This window comes from Triticum aestivum, chromosome 1A (genome assembly GCF_018294505.1).
Source record: "Triticum aestivum cultivar Chinese Spring chromosome 1A, IWGSC CS RefSeq v2.1, whole genome shotgun sequence".
Lineage (NCBI taxonomy): Eukaryota > Viridiplantae > Streptophyta > Magnoliopsida > Poales > Poaceae > Triticum > Triticum aestivum.
This window is the reverse complement of record NC_057794.1, coordinates 527,820,698-527,846,087: the sequence shown is the minus strand read 5'-3', so window position 1 is coordinate 527,846,087 and position 25,390 is coordinate 527,820,698. Positions and strand designations below refer to the sequence as shown.

General features: G+C 44.7%; 1 long non-coding RNA gene across 1 annotated transcript; it reads left to right on the top strand.

Annotated features, from left to right (window-relative positions):
• Positions 1-21,070: 21,070 nt before the first annotated feature.
• Positions 21,071-24,784, top strand: LOC123176054 (uncharacterized). The gene is made up of 5 exons (XR_006488349.1): positions 21,071-21,675; positions 22,480-22,560; positions 23,013-23,132; positions 24,043-24,112; positions 24,586-24,784. It is a non-coding gene; the product is annotated as an uncharacterized lncRNA (long non-coding RNA).
• Positions 24,785-25,390: the final 606 nt, after the last annotated feature.

Genomic DNA, 25,390 nt, shown 5'->3' with positions numbered 1-25,390 from the left:
GTATGAATAAGCTTCTGTTTAAAGAAGCCCCCAGGTTTAATGAGCGCGGATGACGCGTCACATTATGAGCCTTTAAGAGCTATAAGAGGGAGAGAGAAGAATAAGGAGAGAAATGCAAGACAGAAAACATATAAAAATGGACAGGGGAAGGAGACGAACATAGAGTCCGGCGCTAGGCATAGAATCTTCAGAGACGGGCTCCGTTCCATGGGTTCGGCTCAAATCGGTTATCCGATGCATCTCACAGGCGGTACGCTCCACTAGTCAGGACTTGGTCAATTATGAAGGGACCTTCCCACTTGGGCTTGAGTTTGTCCTTTTTCTTGTTCGGTAGCCATAGAACTAATTCGCCAACGTTGTAAGTTTTGGCCCGTACTTCTCTGGTTTGGTATCTTCGAGCCTGGTATTGATAGAATGCGGAACGGGCTTTTGCCATGTCACGCTCCTCCTCCAATGCGTCTAAGCTGTCCTACCGATCGAGCTCGGCTTCTCTTTCTTCGTACATGCGCACTCGAGGTGAGTCATGAATTATGTTGCAGGGCAAAACTGCCTCTGCGCCGTACATCATAAAGAATGGTGTGTATCCGGTGGTGCGATTCGGCGTGGTCCGCAGCCCCCAGAGTACGGAGTCAAGCTCCTCTACCTAGTGCGTGTTAGATTCCTTGAGGGACCGCACTAATCTGGGTTTAATGCCGCTCATGATAAGACTGTTTGCACGTTCGACCTGGCCGTTAGTTTGTGGGTGATAGACGGAAGCATAGTCGAGCTTGATACCCATGTTTTTGCACCAGAGTTTTACCTCGTCGGCCGTGAAGTTCGTGCCGTTGTCAGTGATGATGATGTGGGGGACGCCGTAACGATGTATGACCCCGGATATAAAGTCTATCACCGGTCCGGATTCGGCCATCTTAACAGGCTTGGCTTCTATCCATTTGGTGAATTTATCCACCATGACCAGTAAATATTTTTGCTTCTGGGTTCCGCCTTTAAGGGGTCCAACCATGTCAAGCCCCCAGACCGCGAAGGGCCAAGTAATGGGGATAGTTCGGAGGGCGGTGGGTGGCATATGGCTTTGGTTTGCAAAGAGCTGGCAACCGGTGCACCGTTGGACTAAGTCCTGAGCGTCTGCCCGGGCTGTCGGCCAATAAAAGCCTATATGGAAGGCCTTGCCTATAAGGGACCGAGCTGCAGCGTGATGGCCACCCAGTCTGGCGTGAATTTCAGCCAGGAGGTTCCGCCCCTCCTCTTCAGAGATGCACCTTTGAAGGACTCCGGTAGTGCTTTTCTTATAAAGCTCTCCCTCGTGGACTCTGTAGGCTTCGGATCGCCGCACTATGCAGCGTGCCTCGTTTTGGTCCTCGGGGAGTTGCTGCCTAGTGAGGTAGGCGAGGAATGGTTCTGTCCACGGGGCGATGACGACCATTATTACGTTGGATGAAGGTGTTATTTTATTGGCAGAGCCTTCGATTGTGTCAGAATGTTCGGTGTCGGGTAGTGCGGTTGGGTCCGGGGTGTTATTGTTCGGCTCCCCTTCCCATAGTACGGATGGCTTGAACAGCCTTTCCAAAAAGATGTTGGGGGGGACTACATCGCGGTTTGCGCCGATGCGTGCCAGGACATCCGCCGCCTGATTATTTTCCCGGGCTATATGGTGAAATTCAAGCCCCTCGAACCGAGCTGACATTTTTAGGACGGCATTGTGGTAAGCTGCCATTTTTGGATCCTTGGCATCGAAGTCTCCATTTATTTGGGATATTATGAGGTTCGAGTCCCCACGCACCTCTAGGCGTTGAATGCCCATGGATACTGCCATCCGGAGACCATGTAAAAGGGCCTCATATTCGGCTACGTTGTTGGAGTCCGTGTACATAATCTGGAGTATGTATTGAACTGTATCTCCTGTTGGGGACGTCAAAATGATGCCAGCCCCCAGTCCGGCCAACATCTTGGAACCGTCGAAATGCATGATCCAATTTGAATATGTGCCGTACTCTTTAGGGAGTTCGGCCTCCGTCCATTCTGCGACAAAGTCGGCCAAGACTTGCGACTTGATGGCTCACCGAGGCTTATAAGTTATGTCGAACGGGAGGAGCTCAATGTCCCATTTTGCAATCCGACCAGTTGAGTCACGGTTGTTTATAATATCGTTAAGTGGTACTTCCGACGCTATTGTTATTGAACACTCTTGAAAGTAGTGTCGTAGCTTCCGGGATGCCATGAATACCGCATACGCGATCTTTTGATAATGCGGGTACCGTGATTTGGAAGGAGTGAGTACAGTGGACACATAGTAGACCGGCTTTTGAAGTGGGGATCTATGTCCGTCCGCTTCTCGTTTGATGACGAGCACTGCACTTACAACCAGATGTGTTGCTGCAATGTATAATAGCATTGGTTCGCCAATATTTGGTGCGGCCAGGACTGGGTTTGTTGCAAGTATGGCTTTTATCAACTCGAGTCCGACAGTGGCTGCATCCGTCCATTCGAAGTGTTCGGTGCGCCGAAGGAGGCGGTAAAGGGGTAGGGCTTTTTCTCCCAAGCGGGAGATAAAGCGTCTTAGAGCCGCCACACATCCGGTTAACTTTTGTATTTGTTTGAGGTCCTTTGGGATATCCAGTTGCGACAGAGCTCGGATCTTGGCTAGATTTGCTTCGATTCCTCTACCGGATACAATGAAGCCCAAGAGCTTTCCGGCTGGAACGCCGAAAACACATTTTTCCGGGTTGAGCTTGATGTCGTATGTTCGGAGGTTATCAAATGTGAGCCTCAAGTCGTCTACTAGAGATTCGACATGTCTTGTTTTGACGACCACATTATCTACATATGCCTCCACTGTTTTGCCGATCTGGCTAGCTAGACATGTCTGAATCATGCGCTGATATGTTGCGCCAGCGTTTTTGAGCCCGAATGGCATTGTGTTGTAGCAGAATGGGTCGTATGGTGTGATAAATACCATTGCGGATTAGTCAGATTCTGCCATCTTGATTTGATGGTAGCCTGAATATGCGTCGAGGAAACACAACGAATCATGTCATGCGTTAGCATCGATAATTTGATCGATGCGGGGGAGGGGGAAGGGATCCTTTGGACAGGCCTTGTTACGGTCTTTAAAATCAACACACAGGCGCCAGGATTTGTCCTTCTTTGGTACCATCACCAGGTTTGCTAGCCAGTCTAGATGTTTTATATCTCTTATGAATCCGGCCTCCAATAGCTTTGCTAGCTCCTCTCCCATAGCCTGTCTCTTAGGTTCGGAGAAACGCCGAAGAGCCTGTTTGACAGGTTTGAATCCTGTTTGGATATTTAAGCTGTGCTCGGCCAGCCTGCGTGGGATTGCTGGAATGTCTGAAGGGTGCCAGGCGAAAATGTCCCGGTTTTCTCGTAGGAACTCTCGCAGTGCGGCGTCTATATCAGGGTTTAACTATGCCCCGATGGAAGCTGTTTTATTTGGGTCCGTTGGATGGACATGGAATTTAACTATTTCGTCCGCCGGTTTAAAGGAGGTGGACTTGGATCTTTTGTCGAGAACCATATCATCCCTATTCACCGTAGAGCGTAGCGCAGTCAGTTCCTCAGCCGCTAGGGCTTCGGATAGTGCCTCGAGGGTTAGTGCGGCTATCTTGTTTTCGGCGCGGAGTGCTATGTCTGGATCACTAGCGATAGTGATGATTCCGTTAGGCCCGGGCATTTTGAGCTTCATGTACCCGTAATGGGTTATTGCTTGGAAGATTATAAGCGCTTCCCGCCCTAGCAGAGCGTGATAACTGCTGCTGAACGGGGCCACATGGAACGTGATCTCTTCGGACATGTAATTATCCAGCGTGCCGAACACCACATCTTGTGTGATTTTTCCTGTATAGCGCGCATCCCGACTGGGGATTATTCCTCTAAAGGTTGTGCTGCTTCGCTCAATGCGGTTCCAGTCTATTTCCATTTTTTGAAGGGTTTCCTCGTAAATGAGGTTCAATCCACTGCCGCCGTCCATGAGTACCTTGGTAAGACGAAAGCCGTCCACTATTGGGCTGAGAACCAATGCGGCTGGTGCTCGGGCTGTTTGGAATTGAGGTTCATCACTCGCGTTAAAGGTAATAGCCGTGTCACTCCATGGGTTTATTCTTGCTACTTGGTAGACTTCGGCAAGGCTGCGGAGTGTCCTTTTTCACATATTATTGGATGCGTAAGTCTCAAAGACTGTTAATACTATATGGGTGTCTCTGGGGTGGCTTTCTGTGGCCTCCAGAATTAGGAGGTTTTCGCCAATTTTGGCCACCTGCCGGAGTATCCAACATGCTCTAAGGCTGTGAGTTGGTGTGGCGTCCTCTGTACTGTGAATTTTACAGGGTCCGTTAAGCCATTCTTCCAGTACGGTTCCATGCCCTATAGAGGGTTTTTGCTTTTTGCTATCTGACCTGGGTGTCTCGTTATGCTGCACCCTTTTATTTCAGAATGGGTTTGTATTTAGGGCCGGATTGTCCCAAAATTTTATTTTGGTTTTCCAGGCGCTTTCCATCGCACAATACTTTCGTACAATGGACGCCAAGTCAGCGAAGCGTGTGATATCACGACGACTTATGGCGTTGAGTATTCCCTTGTCCGTGCAATTATAGCAGAAGATTAAGATTGCATCTTCCTCGCGGCAGTCCCTTAGCCTGTTCTTAACCAGGAGGAATCTAGCCCAGTAACGATGTACTGTTTCGTCGGGCTCTTGCCTGATTTTGGATAGATCGCATATGTTGGGGTGGGTGGGTGGAGTTAAATCCGAAGCCTCACCCCATTTGCAGCTTAGAGGCCGATGAATTTCTAAACTCAAAAATTTGGATCCCTGGGTGTTGTCCAATGAATCTAGCCCGTCGCCTGACTCTAAGTTCAGGTCTTGCGTGATATCCTCCCCTCCGCAGGTATCCGTCTTGGAGGGATCGGGAATCCGGATGTAGCGAGTCCTTAAGATAGACGAAGGGTCACCGCACTGTCCCTCTACCACGGCAACGTGATGGGTAGGGGGTCCCGAAATGTGCGTCTAGGACGGATGGTAACAGGAGGCAAGGTACACGAAGTTTTACCCAGGTTTGGGCCCTCTCGATGGAGGTAAAACCCTACGTCCTGCTTGATTAATATTGATGATATGGGTAGTACAAGAGTAGATCTACCACGAGATCAGAGAGACTAAAACCTAGAAGCTAGCCTATGGTATGATTGTTGATGTGTATGTCTTCCTACAAACTAAAACCCACCGGTTTATATAGACACCGGATAGGGTTAGGTTTACATAGAGTCGGTTACAATGGTAGGAGATCTGAATATCCGTATCGCCAAGCTTGCCTTCCACGCCAAGGAAAGTCCCTTCCGGACACGGGACGAAGTCTTAAATCTTGTATCTTCATAGTCCTGGAGTCCGGCTGAAGGTATAGTCCAGTCATCCCGACACCCCCTAATCCAGGACTCCCTCAATTACCTTCTGAGAGATTCCATTGAGGAATGCACATAGCTTCACAATGGCTAATCAAACGTTTTGCGGTAGAAGCCCCCTCAATGCAACCGGATGCAGTTGCGTCATAATCACGTGGCAGTCATGAGACTTTAGGTTCTGGAACTTTTTCTCTGCTATGTTTATTATTCCCTTTATATTCGACGAGAAGCTAGATGGTACCTTAATACTGAGCAGACATTCAAAGAAGATTTCCTTCTCTTCTTTGGTAAGAGCGTAGCTTGCATGACCCTGATGTATGCCGTCTTTTCCGTGCATACGTTGCTGGTCCTCCCGTGCCTCAGGTGTATCTTTTGTCTTCCCATACACGTCCAAGAAGCCAAGCAGGGTCACACAAAGATTTTTCGCCACGTGCATCACGTCGATTACGGAGCGGACCTCTAGGTCTTTCCAATAGGGCAGGTCCCGAAATATAGATTTCTTCTTCCACATGGGTGCGCGTCCGTCAGCGTCATTCGGAACAGGTTGTCCACCAGGACCCTTTCCAAAGACCACCTTCAAATCCTTGACCATATCATGTACATCAGCACCAGTACGGTGGCGAGGCTTCGTCCGGTGATCCGCCTCACCTTTGAAATGCTTGCCTTTCTTTCTTACGGGATGCCTGCTCGGAAGAAATCGACGATGTCCCAGGTACACATTCTTCTTACAATTAGCCAAATATATATTGTCGGTATCGTCCAAACAGTGCGTGCATGCGCGGTATCCCTTGTTTGTCTGTCCTGAAAGGTTACTGAGAGCAGGCCAATCATTGATGGTCACGAACAGCAATGCCTTTAGGTCAAATTCTTCCCCCATGTGCTCATCCCACGCACGTACACCTGTTCCATTCCAGAGTTGTAAGAGTTCTTCAACTAATGGCCTTAGGTACACATCAATGTCGTTGCCGGGTTGCTTAGGGCCTTGGATGAGCACTGGCATCATAATGAACTTCCGCTTCATGCACAACCAAGGAGGAAGGTTATACAAACATAGAGTCACAGGCCAGGTGCTATGGTTGCTGCTCTGCTCCCCAAAAGGATTAATGCCATCTGCGCTTAGACCAAACCATACGTTCCTTGCGTCATCTGCAAACTCCTTACCGTACTTTCTTTCGATTTTTCTCCACTGCGACCTGTCAGCGGGTACTCTCAACTTTCCGTCTTTCTTACGGTCTTCTTTGTGCCATCGCATCGCCTTGGCATGCTCTTTGTTTTGGAACAAACGTTTCAACCGTGGTATTATAGGAGCATACCACATCACCTTCGCAGGAATCTTCTTCCTGGGGAGCTCGCCCTCGACATCATCAGGGTCATCGCGGCTGATCTTATAGCTCAATGCACCGCATACTGGGCAAGCGTTCAAATCCTCATACTCACCGCGGTAGAGGATGCAATCATTAGGGCATGCATGTATCTTCTGCACCTCTAACCCCTAGAGGGCAGACAGCCTTCTTTGCTTCGTACGTACTCTCGGGCAATTCGTTGTCCTTTGGAAGCATATTCTTTATCATTACCAGCAACTTTCCGAATCCCTTGTCAGATACACCATTCTCTGCCTGCCATTGTAGCAATTCCAGTGTGGTGCCCAACTTTTTCTTGTCACCTACGCAATTCGGGTACAACAATTTTTTGTGATCCTCTAACATGCGCTGCAACTTGTTCTTCTCCAAATCACTTGCGCAGTTTCTCTTTGCATCGGCAATGGCCCGACCTAGATCATCAATGGGTTCATCTGATGCCTCTTCTTCAGCTTCTTCCCGCATTGTCGGCTCAGCTTCTTCCCGCATTACCGGTTCAGCTTCTTCCCTCATTGTTGTATCATCGTATTCAGGGAACCCATGGCCAGGATAGCTATCTATTGGGGAACATAGTAATTTCAAAAAAAATTCCTACGCACACGCAAGATCATGGTGATGCATAGCAACGAGAGGGGAGAGTGTTGTCTACGTACCCTCGTAGACCGGAAGCGGAAGCGTTAGCACAACGCGGTTGATGTAGTCATACGTCTTCACAGCCCGACTGATCAAGCACCGAAACTACGGCACCTCCGAGTTCTAGCACACGTTTAGCTCGATGACGATCCCCGGACTCCGATCCAGGAAAGTGTCGGGGATGAGTTCCGTCAGCACGACGGCGTGGTGGCGATCTTGATGTTCTACCATCGCAGGGCTTCGCCTCACTACAAGAAGTATGTCAACTTATGACCTTCTCTTAGTGACCCCAGCTGAATTGGTCGTAAATTCACGGCCATTTTGCTTGGAAGGGCTCAAACCCTGAAATTGCTTACACCAAATGGTCACAAAGTAGACAAGAGGTGCCAATGACCTTATTTCTACCTGATTACGACCAATATAAATGGTCATGAGGTTGTGAACGTGGATGCATTGGTACTTATTGCTATGACAAGGCGCCACCTCATCAGTTTTGCCTATGTGTCATGTCCATGTGTCAATTTTTGCCCTAGGTTGTGAAGCAACCTATATTTCTGTCATTCCCAAAATTCCCCAAAAAATTGGGCATTCTTTACTATCCAAATCATTGCCTCATGACAATATTCAACTCCATTTGACTGGTAAATCTTCCTCAGCAAATTTCCAAAGTTTTTGTTCAGCTCGAACTGTTGTGAAGGAAGTACTGGCTAGGCATATCCTAATGAGTTGAATTTTTGCCACATCTTCTATATTCCCAAATCACAGCTCTCCACAAAATTTGAGCCCCATATAACAGTACATGTGAGTGTGGCTTCAACATTCATATTTCTGTCTAGTGTGGTACGTTGCAAAGCAAGTGACACCTAGGCTCCTCCATTTGAGCTACAAATTTTCCAAGATAGTGTCCTTAGTAGATGACCATCCTCGGCCAAAACTCAGGCCCATTGGCGATGTGCATTTCCCGTACCACTAATCAAACACTTGGGTGCTAATTCATGTTTGAGCTCGATTCAGTCTCCTCGTGAGATTCTTCAATTGCCTTCTTCTTCCTGACACCTATTAGGGGAGTGCCCAACCCACTAGACATGCCTAGGCCGCCCAGAACGCGTGGAAACACCACCGTCACGCGGTGACCACGCGGCGGGCATGTGAGTCTACGCGCTTTGGAGTTGGGGCCCTGGGCCACCATCGAAACCTCAACGTATTGCCACCAAACCACGTATTTCTGATTAAATAGATACTTTTCTACCTAGAAATGATTTTTTGAAAAAATAAAGAGCAAACTATGAGGCCGCTGCAGTTCAAACTTGTCCCGCTTCCTCCTGAATCAGTAGAAATTTGTCTTTTTCACCAGAGGTGGATAAAAACTTTTGGCACCCAACCATTTTGTCAATTGTGCATTAAACATGGCCAAGTATTTTATAAAATTGATTTGGTCTAATTTTGCAACAAATATATGGTAGGTCCTTCACAAAAAAACTCATTTTGGGCACTCGAAAAATGGAAAATTGATTTTTCGTCCAAAGAAAATGAAAACTCCCTTAGGCAACATTGTTTGCCATTCCAACATGCACCCTTGTGCACAATATGAGGTCATTTGAACAAACTATGCCATGAATGTGGCCATAAGATTGATCATTTGGCTTGAAAGCCATGAATCTTCAGAGATGATAGCTCATTTCTGAGAACACTTTTTTAAAATAATTGTCGTATTACAAGTTTGTTATTTTTGCTGGGAACTTGGCCACATATAATGACACAATGCGAAGGTTTCCCAATTTTTTAATTTTTTTAATTTTTTATGCCCGTTTCAAAATGCGGTGAAAACGGCAGGAATGACCGTTCCTAGCTAGTGGTTGAATCTTGGAATTTTTTTGTGTTTCTATGATTAAATAGATACTTATGTACCTAGAAATGATTTTTGGAAAAAATAAATAGCAAACTATGAGGCAGCTGCAGTTCAAATTTGACCTGCTTCCAACTAAATCGGCAAAAAATTGTCTTTTTCACGAGAGGTGGATCAAAACTTTTTACACCCAACCATTTGGTCAATTGTGCATTAAATATGTCCTAGTATTTTAGAAAATTCATTTGGTCCAATTTTGCAACAATTATTTGGGAGGTCCTTCACAAAAAAACCTCCTTTTGGGCACTCGAAAAATGGAAAATGGTTTTTTCGTTGTAGGATCGAAAGTATGTCTAGAGGGGGGTGATTAGACTACTTGACCAAATAAAAACTTAACCTTTTCCCAATTTTAGTTCTTGGCAGATTTTAGCTATCTTAGGACAAGTCAAGCAATCATCACATAATTCAAGCAAGCATGCAAAGAGTATATTGGCAGCGGAAAGTAAAGCATGCAACTGGCAAGAATGTAAAGGGAAGGGTTTGGAGGATTCAAACGCAATTGGAGACACGGATGTTTTTCCCGTGGTTCGGATAGGTGGTGCTATCCTACATCCACGTTGATGGAGACTTCAATCCATGAAGGGTAACGGTTGCGCGAGTCCACGGAGGGGTCCACCCACGAAGGGTCCACGAAGTAGCAACCTTGTCTATCCCACCATGGCCATCGCCCACGAAGGACTTGCCTCACTAGCAGTAGATCTTCACGAAGTATGCGATCTCCTTGCCCTTACAAACTCCTTGGTTCAACTCCACAATCTTGTCGGAGGCTCCCAAGTGACACCTAGGCAATCTAGGAGACACCACTCTCCAGGAAGTAACAGATGGTGTGTTGATGATGAACTCCTTGCTCTTGTGCTTCAAGTGATAGTCTCCCCAACACTCAACTCTCTCTCATAGGATTTGGATCTGGTGGAAAGAAGGTTTGAGTGGAAAGCAACTTGGGGAGGGCTAGAGATCAAGATTCATATGCTAGGAATGGAATATCTTGGTCTCAACACATGAGTAGGTGGTTCTCTCTCAGAACATATGAGTTGGAATGGTGTGTGAGTTCTGATGGCTCTCTCCAATGAATGAAGAGGAGGTGGAGGGGTATATATAGCCTCCACACAAAATCCAACCATTACACACAATCTACCAATCTCAGTGGGACCGAATCAATAAACTTGGTCAGACCGAAAAGGTAAACCTAGTGACCGTTAGAGATTTTTGGTGGGACTAACATGCAACTCGGTAGGACCGATTCGGTTAGGGTTTGGGCATAACGTAATCTTGGTGAGACCGATTACACAAACTCGGTGAGACCGAGTTTGATAATAAGCTAACCAGAGAGTTGGTCAGGTGAACTCGGTGGGACCAATTTGCTCTTTCGGTGAGACCGAAAAGTTACAAAAGGGAAACAGAGAGTTTGCAACCCCATCTCGGTGAGACCGAGATCCCTATCGGTAGGACCGAATTGCTAGGGTTTGGCAGTGGCTTATGATAATTGAAACTCGGTGGTGCCGGATAGATAGAATCGGTAAGACCGAGTTTGGCTTAGAGTTTAGGTCATTTGTGGATATGGGAAAGTAGTTGAGGGTTTTGGAGCATATCACTAAGCACATGAAGCAAGAGGCTCATTAAGCAACACCTCATCCCTCCTTGATAGTATTGGCTTTTCCTAAAGACTCAATGTGATCTTGGATCACTAAAATATAAAATGAAGAGTCTTGAGCTGTTGAGCTTGAGCCAATCTTTTATCCTTAGCATTTTGAGGGTTCCACTTTCACATCCATGCCATGCCAATCATTGAGCTTTCCTGAAATAATCATCTTGGAATAGCATTAGCTCAATGAGCTATATGTTGTTATGAATTACCAAAACCACCTAGGGATAGTTGCACTTTCAATCTCCCCCTTTTTGGTAATTGATGACAACATATAGATCAAAGCTTCGACAAATGATAATAAGCATGAAATATATCGTCGCTTTGAGAAGTATGTGACAAGTAAGAGCTCCCCCTAAATTTGTGCATATTTAAAATTTGCTTTGGACTGCAAATGCACAAGGAGTTAGAGTCGTGGGTTACTCTTACATGTCACATACATCTTGGTGGAGCGCTCAAAAATGATAAGATTGAAATACATGCACTCATCACCAAGAATAGTGAGTGATCACATAAGATAGATAGAATAATAATAGCATCAAGCAAACATTAAGTGTAGCTTATGATGAAACACATGATCATCGATGTCTCACACAGATAAGGGCATTGTATCTCACACAAAAGCAAACAAAGTTTGAGAAACCACCAAATAAAACAAGAGAGAATAAAAGCAACACTCTCTCTTGAAGCCTATGATCTATACATTTTCTCCCCCTTTGGCAACAAGTTACCAAAAAGTTCCTAGAAAATGCATAGTGCTAAGTCGACACTCAGGCTTGATCTTCAGGTGGTGGTGGAGTCCGGAGCACTCCAAGGACGAAGCCTTCGGTAGACGTGGTCGGAGTCGAGGCTGAAGTAGACGCTGGAGCTGAAGTAGATGCTGGAGTTGGAGCTGATTCTTCGGCTGGAGCTGAGGCGGTTGCCCTTGTGTCAGGAAATGGCACTGCAGACGACCTCGGAGCTCGGGGCACTCTGGCAAAGGCATCAGTTGTAGTCTTGCCTCTCCTCTCCTGCATATCATCCTGGAGCTGCTCCACGGCAGTCTGTATCTCTGTCACCTTGACATCCAAGTCATAGAACTTTTGTTCCATTGTCCTCTCTAAGCTTTCCTGATTCTGAGTCAGGGTGGCTAGTCCTTGCTCAATCCGCAGGGTGGATGCAATCAGGTAACCAAGCTGCTCTTGTTTGGTTTTCAGGAAGTATTTAGATGCCTCCTCTTGAGTAGGCATCTTGGCAGCTTTCTCCTTCCTCGCTTTCTCCTTCTTGGCTTGTGCTTGGGCAGATGATGGCTCATTCTCAGTCATGACCACTTGGTTATCTTCAAAGTCCGGACGGATAGGCAGGTGTTCCTTGTCCAAGAGGTATATGCCCGTGCCCATCTTGGAGTTGATGAGCTCCTGAATCTATGGGGCATATCCACAGCTCCTCTTCTGGTCTGCTGCTGTCCTCTTAGTGGTCTCTACCATTAGGCTCATCACCTTGAATTTCTGAGGCACGTCAAAGGTATGAAGCAAGTTGACCGCGTGGCCTCTGATCATCTTGTGATCTCCAGATTTGGGCAATAAGGTATGCCTTAGTATCCAGTTGATAGTGGGCAGTCCTGATAGAAGATAATGCACTGAGCCAAACTTGAACATGTCAAGTGCTTCATTCGGAATCTCCTTGTACATGTTGGACATTGCGTTGTGGTCCATCTTCTTCTTGGCATAAATGTCTAAGTCATCTCTTGCTCCTCTGGGGCATGAATTAGCTGAGCCCATTCAGCAACTATGGACTGGTACCTCGTACCCTCTGACATCCATACAATCCTGCCATCTAGATAGAAATGGGCTATGGAGTAGAACTGCATGATGAGTTCCTCGTTCCACTTTGTGAGCTTCTGCCCAACAAAGTCCTCTACTCCACACGCCTTAAAGCTGTCCTGCACTCCAGGGTAGTATTCTTCGTTGTCCTTGATATACTGCCAATCGACCCATCTCATGTCACAGACAATGGGCTTCTTGTCTAACAGCACTGTCTCATAGAAGTCTTGCTGCTCCTTGGTGTGAAACCTGTAGTCCACTGCAGTCCTTCTCCTTGAAGCATACGGGTCTGCTTCTCTCCACTTCCGGAGCCCTGAATCTCTCCTGAGTATCATATCCTCAGCCACAGGATGAGCATCGTTGTGGTCTGGGATCTTGGGCTTGAGCTTCCTAAGGACATTCTCTTCCTCTTCTTCTGCAGCTTCAGGCACTGGGGCCTTGTTCTTCTCAGCAGCTGGGATGCTTCTTGTATTCCTCTTTGGCTTGGGATTTGGAGCAGGCTTGGCCTTGGAAGCAGCTCCCCCTGACCGTATGGCATCACCCATCAGCTTGGGTGCTTTTGGTGCTGGTGCAGCTACCTCTTCTTCTTCCTCATCTTCCATGATGGAGGCCTTGCCAAGCACTCTGGCTACAGTTTTCTTCACCCTTTCTTTCCTCTTTTTGCCCTTAGCAGCAACTGGCTCAATGGGAGTGGGCTTCTCAGTGGAAGCTCTTGCCTTAGACATGGGCTGCCTGCCTGCTGGCCTTTTGAACTTCAACCCTGGCTTTGTACCCTGTGCTGGCTCAACTCTCTTGGAGGTGGCTTCCTCCTCTGCCACATAATCCTCATCTTCTGAGTCTGAGGTTCTCTTCTTTCTCTGATGTGTGGCAGCTTTAGGCAAATTGTTGGGGGTGCTCCTGCTGCCATCATCTGAGGAACTTGAGGGGCTAGTGCCCTCACTCAACTGCACTTGCTGCTCTGACAAGTTCTGGCTGTCACTCTGGCCTGACATGATGCAAACTCTGACTGCTGACCCTGTGAATAGATTATAGATGAGATAGAGTGGATGAGCATCACAAAATGTAGAGATTTTTGCAAAAGAATAATCCAAAAACTTAGTTTTAGTTTTCCACTGAAAGCATCTCGGATCTACCGATTTCTAAACTCAGTGATACCGAAGCAGTTTTGGCACCTAAACTAGTGAACTCGGTCAGACCGAGTCACAGTTCGGTGGCACCGAGACTGCTAGGGTTTCACAGGGTTCCAAAATCTGTCACACCGATAAGTAATTCTCGGTCAGACCGAGTCTCACTTGTGCAATGGCATAAGCCAAATCGGTGGGACCGAGTTTTTCAACTCGGTGGGTCCGAGATGGTTTCGGCGGAAACCTAACCCTAAAATTTTCGAATTAAACCTAATCTACGAGTTCATTGACTGGATAGGAGTTTATCAAACGTGGCAAGAATCATGATGATCACAATGTGCTAGGAATCGGATTGGAGAATAGCACAAAGATCGAGTCCATACCCTAGTTCGGCGGAGACTCGCTATGGCGGCAACGGCGGGGTAGAATTCCCATTGACGGTGACGGAGACCAGCGACAGGAGGTGGCTGGCGGCGAGGAGACGATCCGGAGACCAAGTTGGTAGAGCAGGCTATCGTGCGGGCGAAGGGGTTCGGAGAAATTTCCAAATTTTGCCCGTGACTATATATAGCCCGACCCTGTCGGTGTGACCGAGTGGAACAACTCGGTGGCACCGAGATGCAAAACTGTATACAGTTATTGCAACTCGGTGTGACCGAATGGTTCAAATCAGTTGCACCGAGATCGAAAACCTAGATCAACTTGGTGATCTTGGTAGGACCGAAAGTAAGGAATCGGTCAGACCGAGAATCACAAAGAGGTTTTGGAAGTTTAAGTCTATGACGAATCGGGGACTCCGAGTGCTCCTCACATAGAGTGGTTCGAATCTGACTTGATCAAATTTTGTGATGTAGCATGAATAGAGTTTGAGACGAGAAAAGCATAGATAGCTAGAGGGGGTTCTTAGGCATTCTTGTCCATCCACTTGGCAAAAAGAAATAAGACCAAACAATCAAAACAACAAGTGGATGTCCTCGAATGAGTAAAATATGCAACCAACATGCTCACAAAATAAGATGGCAAATGAAATATGTGACAAAGCATGCACAACCAATTCTAGCATCTATCAAGCAATTTGCGATGACTAGGTCATCTATATATGAGTATATTGACTTAGGAGTCAAGTGAGAACACTTGATCATAGGTCATACTCATCGTTTAAGCTCAAGTGGGGTTACCACTTTTACATAAAGCATTGTTGTGTTCACATCTTTAGAGTTGCTCTAGCTCAAGTCTTAGAGTAAAGCTCCCCCTAGATGTGATATCCCCCCTAAGAGGGATGAACTAACCTTGGGTTTTGTCGATGATGACTTCATGTAGATGTTGAAGATGTGGATGCTCAATGTTGATGTAGATCACTTGGAGCTATCCATTTGAGTGAATTGCACTTTCAATACCTACATGGGTTAGTCCCACAAGGAACAAACAAGGATATCCGTAGACATAGAGTGATGCACACACAAGATGATGTCCATGAAAACTTTTAGGTTACCTTGTCCCTTGTCTTACCAGCAAGAGGGTTTGTGACTCCTTTGAACTAGTGCAAGATGTGGAAGTTGATTGCACTTGTTCTTGCCAAAATGATAAGAGTGAAGTATGTTGGCGGAGTCACCCTCAAGAACTCTCTAGTTCTTCTTCTTTTGGATCCACACCATCTTGATGGGAATCCTTGGAGTTGTGGTCATACTTGACGAAGTGGAACTTGAAGTAGTCTTGGGAATCCACTTGACTAAGGTCTTAGGAGCTTCTTCAAATGCATCAATTTCCTCTTGAAGCTTGTCCTTGCCTTTTTGCTTGTAGTCTTGTGGTGGAAGATCATCTTGAGCTTGTGTCCCCTTGAAAGAAGTATCATACTTATCTTGTTGAGGAACAGACTTTGTCTTGGGGTATTGATCTTCTTCCCACTCAACTCCATTGGCATTGAACTTTCGTTCAAAACCAACACCTTGATTCTTCCGGTGCATTTCTTGCTTGCGCACAATTTCCTCGAATTGTTTACTCCCGACAAGGCTTTTTTACACTCCTTTCTCTATAATTCCCTTCAATAAGTTATTTTCTTGCTCAAGTGTAACTTGGCTAAGAGAATCATTAGTGGAATCAAAAGAACTACTAGAAGCAACAATATTGGATTTAGCATGATCATTGTTACAACTAGAGGAAGAATCTTTCTTGTTCTTGTTACTAGACTTGACTTGAGGCATGTAAGTGGATAAGAGTAAACGCTTGGCAATGTAAGAAGAACTTTTCTTGCGGAGATCATCATTGATTGCTTTTAGAAACTCATGCTCTTGCTCAAGATTGACGTTTTCAAAGCGTAACTTCTCATGAGCTCTTAAAAGTTCTCGATGATCTTCGAAGATAGTTTCATGAGCTAACTTAAGAGTGTTTAGTTCTTTAGTTAGAGCCTCAATCTTCTCCTTATCATTGTCATTCGTTTTATCTTGATTAGCATGATTAATTGACGTTTCATCATAGTATTCATCACTAGAGTTGTCAACAAGCAAATCATCATCACCTAACAAGTCATCTTCATCACTATTAAAATCAACATACTCAGGGTGTATTACCTTAGGACCTTTGGCCATGAACCATCTTCCAATTCCTTCATTTGGTGAATCAAATATGTCGTAGGAGTTGGATGACACAAGTGCTAGACCGGCAACACCTTCATCTTGAGTATCTTCGGAGTCGGAGTGATAACTTCTCTCGGAGTGGCTGTCGGAGTCGGAGCCGGATACCCATTCACCAACATGATCTTGATGTCTTCGTTTTGTGTAGCTCCTTGATGATTTTTCCTTCCTTTCCGAATCCTTGCTTCTCCGTGAGTATCTTTGTTCATAAAAATCATCTCTACTCCTTCTCTCTCTTGGTGGTGAATCTTTGCTTCTTCTTTTTGGAGAATCTTCTCTTCTCTTGTAGGGAGCCTTACACTCATTGGAATAGTGTCTGGGTCTTCCACAATTGTAGCAGTTTCGCTCTCGACTAGGAGATATTTTGTCATTGTAGGACCTTGACTTGAAACTTCTATCTTTGCTTCTACTCTTGTAGAACTTGTTGAAATTCTTCACCATTAAGCTCAATTCTTCATTGAAGTTTTGTTTCTCACTTGATGATGTAGGGGCTTCACATGAGGCTTTGTAGGCACCACTTGATTTGTTGTGAAGTTCCTTTTTATCCTTAAGTGACATCTCATGAGCAACAATTCTTCCAATCACTTCCGTTGGCTCGAGATCTTTGTAATTGGGCATCATTTAGATCAACGTGCACACGGTATCATATTTTCCATCTGAGGCTCTTAGGATCTTCTTGATGATGAATCTATTGGTCATCTCTTCACTTCCTAAGCCAGCAATCTCATTTGTGATGACAGCAAGCCTAGAGTACATTTCAACGACACCTTCACCATCCTTCATTTTGAACTTGTCAAGTTGACTTTGGAGCACATCCAACTTGGATTCCTTGACGGAGTCGGTACCTTCGTGCATGTCAATCAAAGTGTCCCAAATTTCCTTTGCATTCACAAGACGGCTGATTTTGTTGAATTCTTCGGGGCATAATCCGTTGAAGAGAATATCACAAGCTTGAGCATTGTATTGCAACATCTTCAACTCATCCGCGGTAGCTTCACGGTTTGGTTCTCTCCCATCAAAGAAGTCACCTTGCAAACCAACACAAACAATAGCCCATACGGCGGGGTTATGTCCAAGAATATGCATTTTCATTTTATGCTCCCAACTAGCAAAATTAGTGCCATCAAAGTAAGGACCTCTACGGTGATAATTTCCCTCGCTAGACGCCATACTCTCCTAGGTTGTGAAACCAAGGCTATGACCACCAAAAGCTATGGAGATCAAGGCAAATGGAGACCAAAGCTCTGATACCACTTGTAGGATCGAAAGTATGTCTAGAGGGGGGGGGTGATTAGACTACTTGACCAAATAAAAACTTAACCTTTTTCCAATTTTAGTTCTTGGCAGATTTTAGCTATCTTAGCACAAGTCAAGCAATCATCACATAATTCAAGCAAGCATGCAAAGAGTATATTGGCAGCGGAAAGTAAAGCATGCAACGTGCAAGAATGTAAAGGGAAGGGTTTGGAGGATTCAAACGCAATTGCAGACACGGATGTTTTTCCCGTGGTTCGGATAGGTGGTGCTATCCTACACCCACGTTGATGGAGACTTCAACCCACGAAGGGTAACGGTTGCGCGAGTCCATGGAGGGCTCCACCCACGAAGGGTCCACGAAGTAGCAACCTTGTCTATCCCACCATGGCCATCGCCCACGAAGGAATTGCCTCACTAGCGGTAGATCTTCATGAAGTAGGCGATCTCCTTGCCCTTACAAACTCCTTGGTTCAACTCCACAATCTTGTCGGAGGCTCCCAAGTGACACCTAGCCAATCTAGGAGACACCACTCTCCAAGAAGTAACAAATGGTGTGTTGATGATGAACTCCTTGCTCTTGTGCTTCAAGTGATAGTCTCCCCAACACTCAACTCTCTCTCATAGGATTTAGATCTGGTGGAAAGAAGGTTTGAGTGGAAAGCAACTTGGGGAAGGCTAGAGATCAAGATTCATATGGTAGGAATGGAATATCTTGGTCTCAACACATGAGTAGGTGGTTCTCTCTCAGAACATATGAGTTGGAATGGTGTGTGTGTTCTGATGGCTCTCTCCAATGAATGAAGAGGAGCTGGAGGGGTATATATAGCCTCCACACAAAATCCAACCGTTACACACAATCTACCAATCTCGGTGGGACCGAATCAATAAACTCGGTCAGACCGAAAATGTAAACCTAGTGACCGTTAGAGATTTTCGGTGGGACTGACATGCAACTCGGTAGGACCGATTCGGTTAGGGTTTGGGCATAACGTAATCTTGGCGAGACTGATTACACAAACTCGGTGAGACCGAGTTTGGTAATAAGCTAACCAGAGAGTTGGTCAGGTGAACTCGGTGGGACCAATTTGCTCTTTCGGTGAGACCAAAAAGTTACAAAAGGGAAACAAAGAGTTTGCAACCCCATCTCGGTGAGACCGAGATCCCTATCGGTAGGACCGAATTGCTAGGGTTTGGCAGTGGCTTATGACAAGTGAAACTCGGTGGCGCCGGATAGATAGAATCGGTAAGACCGAGTTTGGCTTAGAGTTTAGGTCATTTGTGGATATGGGAAAGTAGTTGAGGGTTTTGGAGCATATCACTAAGCACATGAAGCAAGAGGCTCATTAAGCAACACCTCATCCCTCCTTGATAGTATTGGCTTTTCCTAAAGACTCAATGTGATCTTGGATCACTAAAATATAAAATGAAGAGTCTTGAGCTTTTGAGCTTGAGCCAATCTTTTATCCTTAGCATTTTGAGGGTTCTACTTTCACCATCCATGCCATGCTAATCACTGAGCTTTCCTAAAATAATCATCTTGGAATAGCATTAGCTCAATGAGCTATATGTTGTTATGAATTACCAAAACCACCTAGGGATAGTTGCACTTTCATTCGTCCAAAAAATGAAAACTCCCTTAGGCAACATTGTTTGCCATTTAAATATGCACCCTTGTGCACAATATGAGATCATTTGAACAAACTATGCCATGAATGTGGCCATGAGATTGATCATTTGGCTTGAAAGACATTGATCTCCATACGTGATAGCTCGTTTCTGAGAACACTTTTTTTAAAATAATTGTCGTATTACAAGTTTATTATTTTTCCTGGGAACTTGGCCACATATAATGACACAATGTGAAGGTTTCCCAATTTTTTAATTTTTTTAATTTTTTATGCCCGTTTTAAAATGCGGTCAAAATGGCGGGAATAACCGTTCCTAGCTAGTGGTTGAATCTTGGAAGTTTTTTTGGTGTTTCTTTGAGTAAATAGATACTTATGCACCTAGAAATGATTTTTGAAAAAAATAAAGAGCAAACTACGAGGTAGCTACAGTTCAAATTTGACCCGCTTCCTGCTGAATCGGTGGGAATTTATCTTTTTCCCAAGAGGTGGATCAAAACTTTTTACACCCAACAATCTGGTCAATTGTGCATCGAATATGTCCTAGTATTTTAGAAAATTGATTTGGTACAATTTTGCAACAAATATATGGTAGGTCCTTCACAAAAAAACCTCATTTTGGGCACTCGAAAAATGGAAAATGAATTTTCCGTGCAAAGACAATGAAAAATCCCTTAGGCAACATTGTTTGGAATTCCAAGATGCACCCTTGTGCACAATATCAGATCATTTGAACAAACTATGCCATGAATGTTGCCATAAGATTGATCATTTGGCTTGAAAGCCATGAATCTTAACGCATGATAGCTCATTTCTGAGAACACTTTTTTAAAATAATTGGCTTATTACAAGTTTATTATTTTTTCTTTTAAACTTGGTCACATATGATGACACAAATGTGAAGGTTTTCCAATTTTTTGATTTTTTTTGAATTTTTTATGCCCGTTTCAAAATGCGGTCAAAACGGCGGGATTGGCCGTTCTTAGCTAGTTGTTGAATCTTGGAAACCTTTTGATGTTTCTCTAATTAAATAGATAGCTATGTACCTAGAAATGATTTTTGGAAAAAATAAAGAGCAAACTATGATGCAGCTACAGTTCAAATTTGACCCGCTTCCTGCTGAATCGACGGAAATTTGTCTTTTTCACCACCGGTGGATCAAATCTTTTTACACCCAACCATTTGGTCAATTGTGAATTAAATATGGCCTAGTATTTTAGAAAAATGATTCGGTCCAATTTTGCAACAATTATTTGGTAGGTTCTTCACAAAAAAACCTCATTTGGGGCACTCGAAAAATGGAAAATGATTTTTTCGTGCAAAGAAAATGAAAATTTTCCTAGGCAACATTGTTTGCTAATCTAAGATGTAAACTTGTGAAAAGTATGATATCATTTGAACATATATTTGGTAGGTCTTTTACAAAAAAAACTCATTTTAAGCACTGAAAAGTGAAAAGTGTTTTTTCTGAAAAACTTATCTTTGATTTCGACCAATTTAGATGGTCATAAAGTCTTCGAATTGTTTGCTGCATTCTGATTGGTCCATGGGCATAGCATGCGGATCATGGATTATACACCGTCGGATGCTCGAGGATCCAACGGCAGTCATCAACCCTTCCACACCAACCCTAGCTCTGTTCTCGTAGTCATTTTGCATCCACCCCCCGCCTCCTTTTTTCCCAATCCATCCATCGATCCCACCGAACCCTTCCAGATCAAGAGAGAGCTTGCCTCCCCCCTTACAGATCCCCGCCGCCAGCTCCCTCCAGCGGAGCTTGCCGCCATCCATGGCCTCCCCCACGCCCTCCTACTCTCGCCCCTCCCCTTCCCTTCCCGCAGCACGCGGAACACTCTCCTTCCTCGACCCCCTTCCTTACCGAGAACATGCACCGCCACCTCGTTCTCCCCGATCCAAATCGACGATGCTGGCCCTCACACCTCGCCGGCCCCGCTCGCCCAGACTACCCCTCCTCAGCCTCCCGTCCCCGGCGGCGCCCTCCTCTCTGCGCCCTCGCGTCCTCTCCCCTGCCCCGGCCCGCGCGAGGGTTGGCCTTGCTGACGCGTAGGGCTCGGACGGCAAGGGCGAGGGGGACGCTGGTGGGGCGGGAGGCCTCGTTGGGGAGGACTCGGTCGTGTTCCGGCTGGCCTACCAGTGGGTGGCGTCCTGGGCCTACTTTGCCGGGATACTCTCCGTGGTGCTCTACAGGCTCAATGTGCTCTGGATCGACCCTCCACCGGGGCCGGGACTGGGTTCCTCACCGCCGTCGCCGCTGTCTCTAACAGCCCCGAGGTATGTCTCCCCAGGAACCATTCCCTGCTACTCTCTGCCTGCCTATATTACACGGAGCAATTGATTCATTCAATCCGGCTCCGTTCTCGTGATCGCTGCTAAGTAGTAATACTGTAGTATAGTAATACACTAATGATTTCCGTGACTGATTAGGATGGTTTGGGCACGTTCTTGCCTCGAGTACTAGAATTTGTATATGGGCTCGCACCATGGTTTCTAAATTACTAAAACAACTAACATGAGTACCCTGGTATTTTTTTTAATTTGGAACCCCTGTTTATTTAGTATTGATGATCAAAGTTACATCAGATAAAAGGAGGGGAACCAACTCACTATAGGAAGGTCTTCCATCCACTAACTACTACCATACATTCTAGCGATCTTAGCAAGCTGAATGGGCTGTCAATATTTATTTTGGAGATAAGGACAACTCCAATCCAATATCTAGTTATCTACAAAGTAAAGCTCATAATTACTATGTGTGTACAATTCGTTCCATGCCTGATCCATGTAAAAATACTTCTAAAAGATCAATTGAGAAAGTATCCTTGCTTCCTTGCTTATTTACTGAAACTGATTCTCTTTTAGTTTGTTTAGGGCAACAATATGAATTCTGATTATAATTTTCAGTTTGAGATGTTTCTGTTTTCGAATGCTTCTTTTAAAGGAACATGTTTAAATGACTAACATGTGTTTTATGCCCAGGCTGTTTAACTTGTTTCTTGATTAAGATGTTGATGGGTTGTAAGTATTGTGCCATTCTCCATTTGCAAAGTTGTAACTCTGAGTGAATTGCGTGTGCAGGTTATGATCATCGACTATGGGTTGAGCATGGAAGAGGAGTGAGCACTTGCATCGGAGGAAATCCTATTGACAGAACCTCAGGTTGTTACACTTTTCATCTTGTTTGCCGATTGTTTCCTTCAGTGTATGTTTTGTTCAGTTTGACAGAAGTTTAGAATTGTTATGCGGTGTTGGCTGGATGTTAGTGTGATATTAATTTAGAAGTGTTGATTTTCCTTGGTATATGTTGTGTTCAGTTCTGGCAGAAGTTCAGAACTGTTATGCAGTGTTGGCTGTTACTGTGATATGAATGTACAAGTGTTGATTTTCCTTGGTACATGTTGTGTTCAATTTTGGCAGAAGTTCAGAACTATTATGCAGCGTTGGCTCTTAGTCTGATATGAGATGCGCATATATTTTTTGCATCTTATATAGGCATTATGACATGTATCTCTTGTGCCATGCTTAGTTACCAACTAGTTAGAGATAAATCAATTCATTTGGCTTTTGCTCACTATTTTTACTGTCCTATGTTGCTCATACTATACGTACAGCCTGTTGCTGAACTTCAAGTCAAGGCGGCGCACAAGGCGCTGCTCTTCAAGTCGAGGGAGTCGCTGACCGCGAGGAACCTGCACTCGGAGCTCGTCTACAACTACTCTGGCTTGAAGCATGTGGGTGTTCAGTCATGGTTTTGAACCTGTCTGTCAGTTTCTTGCTGATAACCCTGCTTGAATTGTTTGAATCTCGCCGAACCTGTCAGTTTGTTGCTAATTGCATGAGTTTGAGTACCACAAATCTGAAGTTTTGAACTTTCTTACCCTGACGGTTGTAGTGTAAAAAGTGAAAAAGTCAAAACCTAGCTGAAACTTTCTTGCTTTGGACATCTAGTGTTAGCACTCTTAAGTATGGAGCCTTGAGTCAAGAGCTTCTTGTAATTGTAATGACTAAATAATGGTTGTGTATCTACTACTGTCGTAGAGGTGACTGATTTTGTTCTGTACATTATAATAGCACATGCATGTGTGGAGTCCTGTTTGTTTCATATCTACTGCCTACCATCATCTGCCATATCTTCCAAGTAGATTAGCACACGATCAGTGGTTTTTAGCAATTTTCTCATGCCGATGTGTGGGGTGGTAAATAGAGGACGACACACTAGTAACTGCACAACTCTGAAATGCTATTGATTAATCATTGTTACACAATGCATGCACCTACAGCTACCGGGATTTGTACTGGTTACTAAATGATGTGTGTTTTTCTTCAGTTTGATTGAAAAAATGTCCCCCTTTTTGTGCATGCATACATCTACCCACTGAGCCACCAAACATGTTGTAAGGCTTAATCGATCAATGGTGTGACTCTGTGTTTACATTGTCTCCTGGTAGAATTATTATGTTTGGCTCTCTACTCTAGTATGGATTGCTGTGTGTAGAGGCGACCGTGATTTTGTAATACACATGATGATGCAAGTATGGATTGTTGTTTGTTTCATATGTACTGCCATCATATAAATGCATGCCATGTTCTTCATCTCCCCTCCCTCTGATTCCTTCTGCCTGCGTTTGTTTTGTGTCTCAGATTTGTAGAAGCTGTCGCTGCTGTAGGTGGAACAGGAAGAAGCCCTCATGGCTGCTGCACATCTGAAGTGGTGAGCGCCACCCCATTTTTTTGGTACTGTGAAGTGTTAGTTGATGGTTGGTTAGTCTGTTAATCAAAGTATTCTTACATGTTGTGAATATATACTACAAACACCAGAGTTGATCATTAAAACATACGTCGCTCCTATTTTTTGTGTGAAAATGTACTAGTTATCTGGAATAAAAGCTAGACATGAACCAACTCTTGCTTCTAAAGGAACATAGTATAAATTTAGACCTCGTGTGTGATGCTATAGATTTATAAATTTTGCTTTATCTTATTCCCGAGCTAGCACTATAAATTTTGTTTTGTCTTGTTGATAATGACATATGTCTTACGCAATCAGATTACATTTCTGTTTGTTATGGTAATATAAAAAATATTCGTGCTATCAAAATTTTTGCAGTGCGTGTTTCCCTTGTACTCAATATGCTTCTAATGGCTGATCCTTCCATTTTTGTTGTGGCATCTTTATTTTCACAGGTGTTTTGTGTTCTGGAAGATGGAAGAGGAAGAAAAGTTATTTTTGTTGAACTAATTTGTCTGTATTCTGTTTTGTTGTACGTATCATTTGATAGTTTTGTATAGGAACAAGTGATACTATTTTGTACGGCTTTATGGCCTATGATGTAAACATATTTAGTGCTGAAATATGAAATTATTTGCAAAATTTGTCGAAAAGGAGGATCATTTGTACGAATATGTGAATGGGCTGAAAAGAGTATTGGACCAACTCCAGGATTGAATTATTATTTGAATGTATAAAAAAGCTGAATGTAAACCAGAAATGGGCTGCACAAAATTGACCTATATTCTTGAAAGGCCAAACGTGCATAAAAATTGATGGGCTGACCAGCTGGGCTGGGCCCATGTAGCTGACAAAAAACAACAGAAATAAATGTACTAAATGGGCTGAATTGTTGGGCTCGGCCCATGTAAAGCGTCGAATTGGACCGGGCTGAATCTTACCAATGACCTTCTCAATTGGTCGCAATTTTGCCATGTCAGATTGCCCCGTCGGATCCGACGTGGCCTGGGCAGACAGCTAGTGACCAAAACAAAAGGTCATGGGTTCAACGACCTTCTGTTAAAGGTCGCTAATTTCAGTTTATGACCGCCAGCTTTTGACCTTCTGTTTTTGGTCACAAAAAGGTCACAAATGAAAAACTATGACCTTTCAGCGGCCAATAATGAGGGTCACAAGTTGACATATTTCTTGTAGTGCCTAAGCACCGCTACAATATTATCGAGGATTATGGTGGAGGGGGGCACCGCACACGGCTAAGAG